General features: G+C 44.0%; 1 protein-coding gene across 1 annotated transcript in view; it reads right to left on the bottom strand.

Moving 5' to 3' along the window:
* LOC144772911 (uncharacterized) overlaps window positions 1-13514 on the bottom strand; it is a 2519762-nt gene that overhangs the window by 2167667 nt on the left and 338581 nt on the right. Inside the window, exon 7 of the mRNA XM_078657606.1 lies at window positions 6517-6606. The gene's annotated coding sequence lies outside the window, so the exon portion shown is untranslated. The remainder of the gene's footprint in view (window positions 1-6516; window positions 6607-13514) is intronic.

Below are 13514 nucleotides of genomic sequence, written 5' to 3' on the forward strand. Positions count from 1 at the left end.
TTAACATCCCCCTTACCCCACAGGAGTTGTCTATGACATTCGGAAAAAAATCTTTTTTATCAGCCAATAGTTCTGTATTCAAGGAATTTCAATAGATATTGGGCTGAAAAACATTTGCTCACCCTCAACAAGTTGGCACCTGGATTTATGACAGAAAGGAAAATGATGCTGCACCACCATAGGCTAACAAAATAACAAAAGGGGCCCCCGTGAGCAGACTCAACAACAGGCTCCATTTTTAAAAAGCGTGATACTGGCACTGGAGTGCTGAAACACATTGTACAAACCAATATTGTATGACTGGCCTCGGAGCGAGCACACATCTATTGACATTTTCTACAAAATATCCTGCCAGGTGAATTTGTTTTCAACACGTTTCTATAACATGCTGGCTCCTGTGTCATGGTTATAAGAGCAAACAATACTGAATGGCTGGACCTCACCAATTAAAAGTTATTCAATTTACATGGAAAATTACTCAGCGCAATATATACATATATAATTTCTAAGAATGGCACTTGTCCTTCACTTGTCATCAAAGAAAGCTAAAGAAATAAGCTCTGTTCTCTGTCCCGTTGCTGTAGCGCGCCATGCAGCTCGAGGCAAAGTTGGGACTGTCGCGTGATTTCTGATTCAGGACGCCGATGGGAAATCATTTTCAAACCAGGCTGTTTATGCAGTTCAGAAGGAACATATCAGCAAGATTCATTGAAACTTAAATGCGTTTCATATGGTGAAATCCTGAGAAACAGAAGGCTGGAGATGTAGAATTTGATTTTCTGGATGTTCCCCCGGTGAAAAGTTTAACGATTCTAAGAAGCAACGTTATTTGGACTACTTTTCTAGCCGCCCTTAGTCTATCGAGCCCTTATGCTTTCCAAGGCAAGATAGATTATACATTCAGCATCAAGCATTATCTACGTCATAGGCTTTCAAAGGATGTTTAGAGCTTCCTTCCTTCACAAAAACAATAAATTACAACGTTTACCTTTGCTCTTTCCTTTTCATAATTGTCACACAGGAAGTTTATTTGCTGGAAGTCGAAGGTTCAACGTTTGCCCCATGTACCTGTTTCCATGATGCGTGCATGTCCACCTGTGAGTGTGGGACTCTCACTGCTGGGAGAGTTGGGTGAGTGGAGCAGAGTGGTGCTCCAGATGTGTTTGGCGTCTCTGGTCGTTTCACTGGTTGAGAGACATAGGGCGGAGCTGCCCCCCGGATCTCTCACAATCTCGTTGGGCCTGAATGAGCCATTATTGGGTGTGCTGCTTGCAGGTGCATGTCAGGTCAAGCTGCTCTGGGCTGCCCTCTAGTCTTTCATGCCAGTTGGAGCATTGCCCCGCATACCGCAACTGCCCCTGGTTCAGACTCCGAGCACAGACGTGTGGATATCCCTGCACCTCGCACGTACTACTTTGTATGGGCCTGGGCCCGAACTGACCCTTGTGCCCCGGTCTCGTGCCTCTGCAGCAAATCTTAGGCCTCGTCTAGCCCCGGCGTCCCATTCTGGGACCAACAATTGCCTTCAAAATCCTGGCACCCCCTCTATCTGGACAGGCTACGATTAACTTGAGACCTCACCAGAGACTACTGCCCGGCCCTGCACACAAGCAGATTCACTCTGCTTATTGCACGGTATGACTTAATCCTCCCAGCGCCTCACATGTGCTCCACAGACTGTGGTACCAGCATTTAACAAGGGACGCCAGATGCTTGACTTCAACTGTTAAATCATTATAGCAGCCATTTAGCACCGTTGTGTAACCATCTACCTGTCTGTTCCTCTTCAGAAGCCTGTAGGGTCATTTTTACACCTATAGGTAAGATTTTAACATTGGCACATGTATTTTGTACCACCGGGTGCCACTGCTTGTGATTATTCTTCACACGACCTGTATCATAGCCTTCCAACTGAACAATGTTTCCTTCAAGTGTGTAAATTTTAGCTCCTCGCCGATCTTCACAGGCAGCCCTCTGCTTTTAGTCTATGGTGCCATATTGACTGTTTGTGTACCACCCCATTATTTAGGACCTCCCTCGTTTTCAAGGAGATCCATGAAAGTTGTTCCCGAGGGTTGAAATGCATAAATAAATAAATAAATGCAATCCACTGACTTCCACTGTCCCACACCGAGGAAGATCCCTACAAACAGTCACAAGGAAACACTGGGAACAGACAACGAATACTGGACAATAAATGAGCCAACTTTGAACCTACAGCTGTCTCCTAGGGATCGACTGACCAGACTTACTATATCATACACCAAGTACTCAAAGGACCACGGTGCAGTCTGGAAGTCTGAGCTTGTGTATGGCCATTAGGAGCCCATGGTACTAGCGTCTGTATCCCGTGTCCCTCTGCTCTTTCAACAATCTCAGTCTAAAGGGGGTGGTGGCCTTATAGTCCAGTTTTGTGTCACTGATGTCGATGCGGTCAATCTTACAGAGGTAATGAGAAGAGTCGTTGGCGTGTGTACGCCTTGCCCGGACCTAAAGCAAATGTGCATTCCGTTGGCGGATGGCATGGTGGTGGAAAGTCATGCCCCTCGGCCGATGGTGCACTTTTGCCCTACAGTTAGCCCAGTCCAAGCTGTGCTCTGCTGTTGTGTGCGGATGCTCCGTTTCAGAACCATGAGCAAGCTCCCCACCATCAGACTGCCGGCTTCAACCCCCACAGGACCAATGAGTTGCTGTTGCTAAGGGGAACAACCCCACACCATGTGGCTTCCCTGTGAATGTGCTAGTAAGTTTGCATAACATGATGTAGGTAACGCTATACGTGCTGGTTTGAAGAGGGATGTGGCTCTGCAGAGGGCGGGTGTTAGATATCGTGGATAAGAAATGAGAAAGGATCATTGGGTAAGGAGTGTCCTAAACTGCACAGAGACAAGGAGGGATGCGCTGTTGCAAGTTAGTGGTTATCGCCCGTCTATAGTAACCGAGGTCCCTTCCATGTATCATGTGGTGAGAAGTTTCTCCAGTGAGTCAGTGTACAAGAAAACTCACACCCTTAGTGTGATGAGATAAGGTTGGTTGAAGGGAATGCCTTAAAATTTTGCAACATTCAAAGTAGCTTGCATCAAAGGGAGAGTTTATACTAGTGCTCAAAATGGAAATATAGAACTGTAGGTACTCCTCGTCTCAGACTGCCTGTTTGCTGCTGAGATGTGCTGGTACTCTTCCATTAAAAGAATTGGGGGCAGTGCAGAGAAGTGCCTGTACTATTCCTTCATAATTAAAGTGCAGGCAGCAAGTACCTTGTAGTCCCTGCACAATTAAAGCACTCTTGTTTAGGTCTAGCTACAGAAAAAGTCCCAGCGCCATTAGCACATGCAAAATGTTTTTTTAGATACATATTGTTCATACTGACTGCTGAGACAAGGTTAGATAAGTGCCTGTTGGCCTCTCATTACATCAAAAAGGCAATTTTTGTTGGCTCTTAGGGCTCAGTGCACGTTACCACCACTAACCAGTGCTAAAGTGCTTGCGCTCTTTCCTTTCAAACATGGCAAAATTGGCTTACACTGAATTGGCAATTTTAATATACTTGTAAGTCCCTAGAAATGGGGTTCTACATGTACCCAGGGACTGTACATTAAATGCTGCTAGTAGGCCTGCAACACTTATTGTGCCACCCACTTAAGTAGGCTATTTAAAGATGTGTCATGTCAAGGCCAGGGCCTTTGTGTTAATTGTTCATGCTTTCTGGCCAGGGTGCCATTTGAGACATTTCCATGCCTTCTATCAGCCTGGGTGCTTATGTGTGACGTTTCCATGCTTTCTGGCCTGGGTGCTTAATTATGTGTGCTATTTCCATAGTTTCTGGCCTCAGTGACCTGGAGCTGGTGGCTAATGTGTGACATTGCCATGCTTACTGGCCTGGGTGCTTATGTGTGACGTTTGCATGCTTACTGGCCTGGTGGTGTGACCAGGCCTGGGTCAGTGCCTAGGTGCTTATGTGTGACATTTCCACAGTATTCTGGCATCAGTCAGTGGCCTGTGTGCTCATGTGTGACAACATGAGTGACAATTTACTATGCTTTAAAAGGTAATATAATCTAATATGTAATGGAAAATACTTTGTTTTGGCCTTTCTGTCTCTCAAATTTTCTTGGGGGGGACAAGTTCAACCCCCTAAACTCCCCCTAGTAGTGGTTGCTCACTGCGCTTGCTCACTACATACCAGGTGGGGGGCTGGTCTCACTTTTACTTTGTTCTCTCTGATTCACTACTTGTGTCTATTGTTGGTGCTCTCTGAAAGAATGTCTATGGGTACATATGACTGGGTGCTCTTTAAGGTCATCATCTACTATTTACTGTGCTTTGAAAGTTGATACAATTGAATATATAATGAAAAAAGTGCTGTAAAATTGACCATTTTGGTCTGTCGTTTTCCAAAATTTTCTCGGGGGAGAACCCCCCCAAACCCCCCCTAGTAGCGGTCGGGCTCGCTCGCTGCGCTCGCTCGCTACGGGCCACACGGGGGCTGTTCTGCAGAAATTTCCCAGGGCTGCTTTCAGTTCCCAGTCCGGCCCTGCTTAAAAGAGAGGTGCGAGAACCCCTTGCAGGCTGGTGCAGTGAGTGACAGCATTAGCCTGCAAGGGCATGTCTAGGGGGTCTATAGGACCCCCTTCACCCCTCCTAAGGGCTGCCATCAGGGGCGCCCAAACAGTGCACCGCCTTTTAGGTGGCTTACTCTTAGATGTCTCCTGACAGCTCCTTTACTTTTGCCCCTACGTCTATCATATTGTGCAAAGGTAAAGAGATTCCCTCTAACGATAGTGCTGTTTGTGCACCAGCGCTATCTGTATTGCAGAAGGGACTGCACAGGTGTCTGCTGCCCCTTCTGTAATACCAGAGTGCCCTGCCCAGAGCTGGGCAAAGAGGGTGCAAACGACAGTTGCACCCCTGGGAACCTTTATATATTATCGCTCCTGAAGTCCCATATTTCTACCCACCATTACCCGTCTGAACGCATGTTATAGTTTGTTCAATTAAACCTTATGATCCCAAATACCTCAGTACTAGTCCTCATTTTCAGCTTCTACATATTTCTTTTCATGCATTTGTATCAACTCCAAATCAGCCTGGCAATGTTCACTATATTAATAGCCTGTATATGTCTATCATTACTAGTCTGTGTACTGGGCCCTATAGACATTGCATAGGGTAAAGAGTATGCACTAACTTGTTATTTTTGCACATAAGCACTTGAACTCCAAATTGAACATTATAGAAACACAGAACAACTACTACTCTCTTTCATCCCATTTCCATGTTGTACAGATTGCAGAGCATACTATATCCAGAGGCAGTCAAATGACTGGAATTGCCATATAATCCATTACCTACTCCATACAAATATTTTAACAAAAACATTGATTTGAGCTCAAGTATATTAAAAGTGACTACAATTGTGACGACACCTGTTGCAATTGAAGGACCTTCGCAACGTTTGACTAGTCAAATTTCAGTTGCGTGTCTGGGTCATCAATATAGTAGAACTTTTGCATGAACAAGGTTAATGCCAAAACAATGAAGTAATACTATCACAAAATGTGCTGCATTATGTTGCATAATTTGCTATTTCTTGCCACATAATTTAATCTACTGTGCTGCATAATTTGGTGCTCCTCTGCTGCATAATACCAGTGGCTATGACCATTACCCATGTGCAGTTATCTATATAGGTCATGTGCAGGGCTCTCTCCTGTACTATAGAACAGGAGCATGATAAACACCCATGATTTTGTAAGGCTGCATGGAGATCCTGTATTAATAATATCAGTTTCTAAACGTCATAACTATCTTCTTTGGCATAGCTACAGTTGATAACAAAACGTGCTAACCACTGTTGCTACGTCATGAGGGCCCTCAATGCCAGGCTGACAGGGCTCTTTTAGAGCCAGACTGCACAGTGCTGATTGTCTTCTTTGGCAGAAAGCCCAGCTGTTGGAGGGGGAAGAAAGGCATGGACGGTGATGGGTGCTGGTTAGGGATTGCCGGTAAACTTATTCTAAATAAATTTGAGACAGGGAGGAGAGGCTGTGTTATGTATGGCTCCCCCATCCCTGAGTAGCAGTTGAAAGGAGGGCATATGATTTTGGAGGTCAGGTATAACATAATATTATAGATGGGTAAAAAGTTAATTGCAGTAATTGTTTTCAACTCAGGGTTCTGAGAGACATAAGCAACTCGAGCATCTTCCTTGTCTATTTGATGTCACTAAGAACCCCTTGGTGAAGAAAATACCCGTAATTCACTGTTACCCTTCTATAACTCTATGTGTTCTTTCTGCAGGGAAATAGTACTTGCAGCCTTGATTGGTAAGTGTTTATAACCATTTCCTAAACTCTGCAGTCAAAATGGAGGAATGTTCATATAAAAGTTAGATTAAAATAGCATAGCACCATGTGCAATCTGGAAATTTGTAAAAACAAATTGCATTTTACCATTTAGCTGTACTGCATTCAATAAGCAAAATTAAGAAAGAAAGTGCGTTATTATATGTATAACCTGGGAATCCTGTCCTAGGTTTCGCTGTATCATCCAGAGGGCGAGCATTCGGTTTTGCTGGGTTACCTTCTTGTGCAAAGTTTTCAGGTTCTAGAACGAAACAGATGACATGAAAAATTAAAGGAAAAAATATGCCACCATTGCGCTGCAATATGTAGGTCTGGAATAAAGATAATGTCTGCAATTTCAGATAGCGTGCTGACCTTTAAAACTAGTAGCACAAGAAGGGTACAAAGTTCCCAGGTGAGAGTGTAAGAACCAAGAGTGCGTGCAGCATAGAGGAAAGACAAAAGGGAAAAGGGCATTTCCTTTTTTGGAACTAAAACCCTCACACACCTAGCAAGCTAGATGTCATGCTTCATCATATGGGTTCTTCTCCTCGTCAGACTGGCGCTGCAATGTCTGACGGGCACCCGTGAAGGGGCTCTTTATCGGAGATCTTTTGTTCCGGCCATATGGTGCATGTGGGTGAGGGGGCGAGTGAAGGTGTAGTCGTGAAGTGGTGGTGAATAAAAAAGGTGGGTCAGTCCACAGGGAATTTTATTAGCATGGCTGACACTCTTGGTTAAAAATAATGGGAGGGGAGATATGTGCTAAGAAAGTACTCAGCAGGACATCTACGACCCTCTAGTCAGGTCAACATGTTTCTTGCTGCAGTGGCAATTCTTCAGGACCTAAGTGTTCAGTACTACACAGTGAATAAAAAATGATTTACAACCTTATTCCAGGAGGTCAATAGGAAGGCAGGCCGACAGGTCCTGCTATTGAATGGCGACCCTAAGTAATTCCCTAAGGCGCCTCGCAGTCTGCTCTCGTGGGACCTGCGCCAATGGTCAGGTACTGGATACATGCGCGGTCACAGCCGTCACAACCTACCCCCACGAGCCTGGTCAGGGCATCAGTGCGACCTTTAAAACTACACATACATTAATTGAACCTGGTTAAGATGGAGTGTAGATCTTGAGCACTTTTTAGTAAAACAGGTCAATAGATATTGCAAAACTATGAGGCATATTTTACAGTGGAAGAGTGTGGCTCAATGGTTAGAGCGGCAGACCCTGATACAGAGTTCTGGCCAGGGACCAGGGTTCGATTCCCGCCGAGGCGGGGTCTCGGGCTCAATTTCCTTGGACCTGTTAATTCTCGCCTCAGTGCCTATTCTAATCACGGGCCCCACGCTGCAACTCTGGGCAATAGCTTGCTTAGTCTCCACACCGGCCCCAACAGCGCTAAGGATGCCTGGCTTCACCCTGGGGGTGCCCAGGAGTAGACACTTCACAGGGAAAGCCAGGAGGGGTTCCACAGCGGTATGAGTATCAGCGCCAGGAAGCCGACTAGGCGACACCGCAAGGTGACCGTCTGATGACAGTGCGCTCTATAAGTACCATGCGGTACAAAAGGGGGTGATGATGGATGGAGCATCTGAATCAATCAAACACTCACACCCAGACAAAAGATCTGGGTTTAATCCATCACCGTTCTTTAGCCAACTCTGCCACCCCAGTTCAGACATGGCTATATGCAAATCAGTCTGACCCTGTGCCTCATGGGAACAGTCCAGCCCGAACTGCCAAGCCATGTCTTCACTGGACCGGAAACAAGCTTCCGAGGACCGGTTTCTGGCATTCCAGACGTGAGTCCCTTGCTCACTTTGCCACTGGATTCAAGCAAGCCGGGCTGAAGACGGCTGTAATGCCAGAAACCGGTCCTCAGAAGCTTGTTTCCGATCCAGGGAAGGCATAGCTTGGCAGTTCGGGCTGGACTGTTCTCATGAGGCACAGGGTCAGCCTGATTTGCATATAGCCATGTCTGAACTGGGGTGGCGGAGTGGGCTAAAGAACGGTGATGGATTAAACCCAGATCTTTTGTCTGGGTGTGAGTGTTTGATTGGTATAGATGCTCCGTCCATCACCACCCCCTTTTGTACCGCTTTTGGCCGCCATGAGTGTGGCAGGGTATGCTCAGACGTGAGTCCCTTGCTCACTTTGCCACTGGATTCAGGCAAGCCGGGCTGAAGACGGCTGTAATGCCAGAAACAGGTCCTCGGAAGCTTGTTTCTGATCCAGGGAAGGCATGGCTTGGCAGTTCGGGCTGGACTGTTCCCGTGAGGCACAGGGTCAGACTGATTTGCATATAGCCATGTCTGAACTGGGGTGGCAGAGTGGGCTAAAGAACGGTGATGGATTAAACCCAGATCTTTTGTCTGGGTGTGAGTGTTTTATTAGTTCAGATGCTCCGTCCATCACCACCCCCTTTTGTACCGCTTTTGGCCGCCATGAGTGTGGCAGGGTATGCTCAGACGTGAGTCCCTTGCTCACTTTGCCACTGGATTCAAGCAAGCCGGGCTGAAGACGGCTGTAATGCCAGAAACCGGTCCTCGGAAGCTTGTTTCCGATCCAGTGAAGGCATGGCTTGGCAGTTCGGGCTGCACTGTTCCCATGAGGCAAAGGGTCAGACTGATTGGCATATAGCCATGTCTGAACTGGGGTGGCGGAGTGGGCCAAAGAACGGTGATGGATTAAACCCAGATCTTTTTTCTGGGTGTGAGTGTTTGATTGGTTCAGATGCTCCGTCCATCACCACCCCCTTTTGTACCGCTATAAGTACCATGACATTTACATTTACATTTACATTTACAGTGTCATGCCTTTGATATGAAGCCTTAAAGTACTGCAGTCGCCATTACAAAAAATAAATCAGCGGGACGCTAAGATGAATATGAAAGAGTAAGGCCTCTTTAGACACACATTCAACCCATTCAATATGGAGTCATTAAAGGTTGTCACTTAGCTGATAGTTCTCTATTGGCTTTACATGTGTCTCCATGGCCTTCATACCACATACAGAACACAAAGGCCGTGGGTCTGCTACAGTCACAAGATATGAGGGAGTCTGCATTGCATTTACCTTGTAATGTACAATAGAACAGAGTGGCTTTTGAACTGAGAGTTTGAGAGTCATTATTTGATTACCCTCTCTGGGTTACTTTTACCTTCTCACCAATAACGTTGGCATGCCATGTCCATTGGATAAAGTTAACTCAAGACATGACTCTAAATCCTAAAAGATGATTGCTGGTGATAGGAAACAAGCACGAAAGAGAGGTAAGATGAAAAAAGTGGGAAACAAGGAGCTCAATAATCTTGTCTAATAGAGTAAGCTTTCAGTCACCCCAATGCATTGTATATAGGTTGTCGAATTGAAGCATTTATAAAGTGTATTGGCAATTTTTAATAATCAATTAAATAAAATACGATATCTGTTGGTCAATAAAAACATTACAATTGTGGACCACTTATTAATAAATCAAAGCTCAGAGATTACTCAAAGATGTTCAATGGGAAGAATTTAGAATACTATTAAACTTAAATGAAGGTTTTCAAGGCAGTGCTCGTACCCTGCCTTACGTAGGTAGAAGAATGAATAAATAATGTGTGTGGACTGTGTAATGCTTAAACTTTCCATATCTCCTGTCTCCCACTCTATAAAACTGAAATGTACTTATTGTGTTGCTTTGTGGATCACTAAAGTCATTGGCCGGAAGCTACCCAAGTATGACTTGTGTGATTGGTCTAGTGGCTTTAGTATCTGTGTCATAAGAAAATTAGTGAGCTGCACCATTGCAAGGTTTTTTAATATTCAAATGGTTTGCTGGCAAACCACATTAGGAAATGTCTAAGGGATACTTGTTAACTTGCTATAGAATGAAAAGTCTCTAGTGCAGTAGCCATGTGCCGTTTTGCTTGCCATTTCATCATGCTGACAGACACTCCATGGCCGCTTGCGGATGTGGACTGTCTCATGAATTAACAAGTTTCTTACCTTTGGTAATGATATATCTGTAGGAAATATAGGTTAGTTATAGAATCCTTACCTTAGAATTACACCATGGCGGGGCGTGGCTACGGCGCCGCGCAAGATGGCTGCTTGAAGGTGTTTCTCCGCCGCGCCGGACCTCTTTGCAGAGTCTTTGCGACATTTCCACTGCGTTTCCTTGGCTGCATCTAACATCTACGTGAATCGGAAAATGAGCGCCATCGGGTGAGCAGCTAGTTTTCACCCACCGCACAGCGCTTCATTAATTATAGGAGCCGTCGCATTTGTGATACTGTGGCGCCCGCCATTTTGTTTGAGTGCGTTTCTCCTCACGAAGCTGTGTACATCCTCAAAACATCTCGTTATGGAATGATGCCTCCCCTGTGGCCATAGCAACTGTTGTTTTTTTTTGTTTTTTTTATCAACAACTTCTGCCACATAACTGGGTATATTTCAATGCTTCTGCATTATTCCTCACTATTTTGGTATTTTACCTTGTCTGTGCCCTCTTAATATGTCACAGATGAATGGCTTCTCCTAAAACCTAATTGTTTACTGACCAATGCCATTCTCTATGAAATCTGTGACCTACGTGACTCTGTGCTTGAGCAACATCGACTGAACTGCCTGTTTTCAACCACCATATAACGCTTTATCAGTTATTGGCGCCAACGCATCTATGACCCAGCTGCGCCCGCCGTTTGGTCTAAGCATGTTTCTCCTCACCGAGCTGTCTACTCATTCAAGTGCTTCGTTTTGGAACGATAGCTCCCCTGTTGTACTTGTAACTATTGTTTTTCATTCACAACACCTACCACATAATTGAGGATATTTCAACGCTTCTGCTTCATTCTTCATTATTTTGGTGCTTTGCCATGTCTGTTTCTTTATAATTCGTCATAGATGAATGTTTTTTCCTGAAGCCTATTTGTTTACTGATCAATGTCATTCTCTAAGGCTTAATCTGCTGGATACATGCATCTTTTAATGTCTGTCTGGAACATTGAATGCTGGATTTTTTTCAAAAGGAATTCTCTAAATACTTTTTCAACTGGCCATATCTTGTTCTTATCTCTGCATGCTTCTATTTATAGCGCACTAGAATACCAATCAGATTTTCCTGAATAGTTTATTTCATTTGAGATTTTCTGTGGTATATGTTACGCTTTCTTAAATGGCCTTGAATTCACCATCAACTCTCCTGTTTAAACCTCAATTTATAGTAGTTCTCTCTATGGGCAAATTGCGCAAACCAACATTTGTCTTTGTACCTTCTAAGAGTGTTCAAGTTCCGACTTCTTCAGCTTCCCATGTCTCTACTGCTGTGGTTCAAATGGCTTGAGCTACGCCCAATCGTTCTTCCTCAACACAGTCCATACCAGCCAAGTCTTCTACTCCTATTACTTTGACCAAACGCTTGAAACATGACCCTCCATCTCCAGACAAATCGCCCTCTCCTATCTCTATGGAATTAATCTTGGACGAGATTCGCGCTCTGCGCCCGTTTGTTAAGGAAACTAACAATGAAATGCAATTTCTAAAGGAAAAATGGTCAACTATGGATAGTAGAATTACATCTGTGGAACAACAGGTTTCGGAGATACAAACTAACTCTCAACGCATCTCTTCTCTGGGAAAGCCGGTCCTTGCCTTCCAGCAACATACTGAAGATTTGGAAAATAGGAATAGGAGGAATAATCTTCGTATTTACGGTTTACCAGAATCCTTAGAGGGTGATGATCCTGTGTAATATTTTACCTCTTTTCTTCCGAAACTACTGGACATGCCATCAACTACTTCTGTCACCATCCAAAGTGCCCATAGGCTTGGTCCACGTTCATCTGCTTCAACGAGGCATCATCATTCTTTTCTTGAAATTCACAAATCTTCACTCAGTCCTTTCTGCAGCTAGATCCAAGCGTCAAGTTTCATGGCTGGGCCAGAGAGTGTTCTTCTCTCAAGATGTTTCCAATGCCACTGCATCAAGAAGAAAAGAGTTTCTCAACCTTTGTGTGCCCTTACGTACTCTTGGAGCTAGATATGGCTTTTTTCACCCATGTATTTTCAAGGTCACTCACCAAAATCGAACATGGACTTTTCAAGACCCTGGAGAACTTAATAACTTTATCCATATTCAATCCAATAGTGGCATGGATACCTCTACTTCTCCTAGTGGCTGACTGACTTATTATTTACATTTGTTGTTTGTCTACTTGCAGCACTTTTGGTGTGCTCCTGTTGGTGTTCTGCATTTAAATTTACCTTTAGATAATTTTGAATATGTTATTATGTAGGTTTGTTTGTTACATACGTTATAATATATATCCCTAACGTTGTTTCCCTATTGTCATTTATTTTCTCTTTTATTTATCCTTGCACAGGTTCATGATTTTTGTTCCCTCATCCTATGTGGCTCCTTCCCTTTGATTCTTATGTCCTGGTGCGGTTAGATTCCCACTCTTCGAGCGGTCCGTCTTGTTGAGTGTCGCCATTGCCCCATTTCCCTCTTGTATGTCTCCCTCGGGTACGTTCTTCTCAGTCATCCTTTTGGATTTGTAGTGTCTCTTCTGCTATTTCATCTTTCCCATTTGCGCAAATTTCCTTTTCTTTCCCTTCTTTCACCCTTACCCTTTTTTTGATGTTGTCTGTTCTATTCCTTTCTTTCTACTCATTCTTATTCTTTTCGGCTGTATGTTACATGTACACTTGTTTGCCCTTTTTATTCTTATTGATTTTATGCTATTTGTAGATTTAGAGTTGTTTCCTGGAATGTAAAAGGTTTTAATAATCCCATTAAACGGCAGAGAGTACTTTCCCATTTAGCCTCTTATAACCCTGATATAGTCATTTTGCAAGGAACCCACCTTACTGAAATTTAATCCCTTAAATTAAAAGGGAATTGGGTTGGTACAGTGCAGTCTTATTCTCCCCTTCCAACAACAAAAAGAACGGAGTTGCCATTCTATGTCATTAAAAATTGAAATGTAAAGTTTTATCACAAGAATATTATACTGACGGTAGATGGGTATTAACTAAATTGCTTATTGATTCTATTCCCTTAACTGTTTTTAATGTTTATGGTCCTACTCAACCTGACTGCTCTTTTCGGCCACTAGTTACGAACAAATGTATCCAACATAAAGATGAATTATTTATCTTAGGTGGAGACTGTAACCACATTG

Source organism: Lissotriton helveticus, chromosome 8 (genome assembly GCF_964261635.1).
Source record: "Lissotriton helveticus chromosome 8, aLisHel1.1, whole genome shotgun sequence".
In the NCBI taxonomy this organism is placed as follows: domain Eukaryota; kingdom Metazoa; phylum Chordata; class Amphibia; order Caudata; family Salamandridae; genus Lissotriton; species Lissotriton helveticus.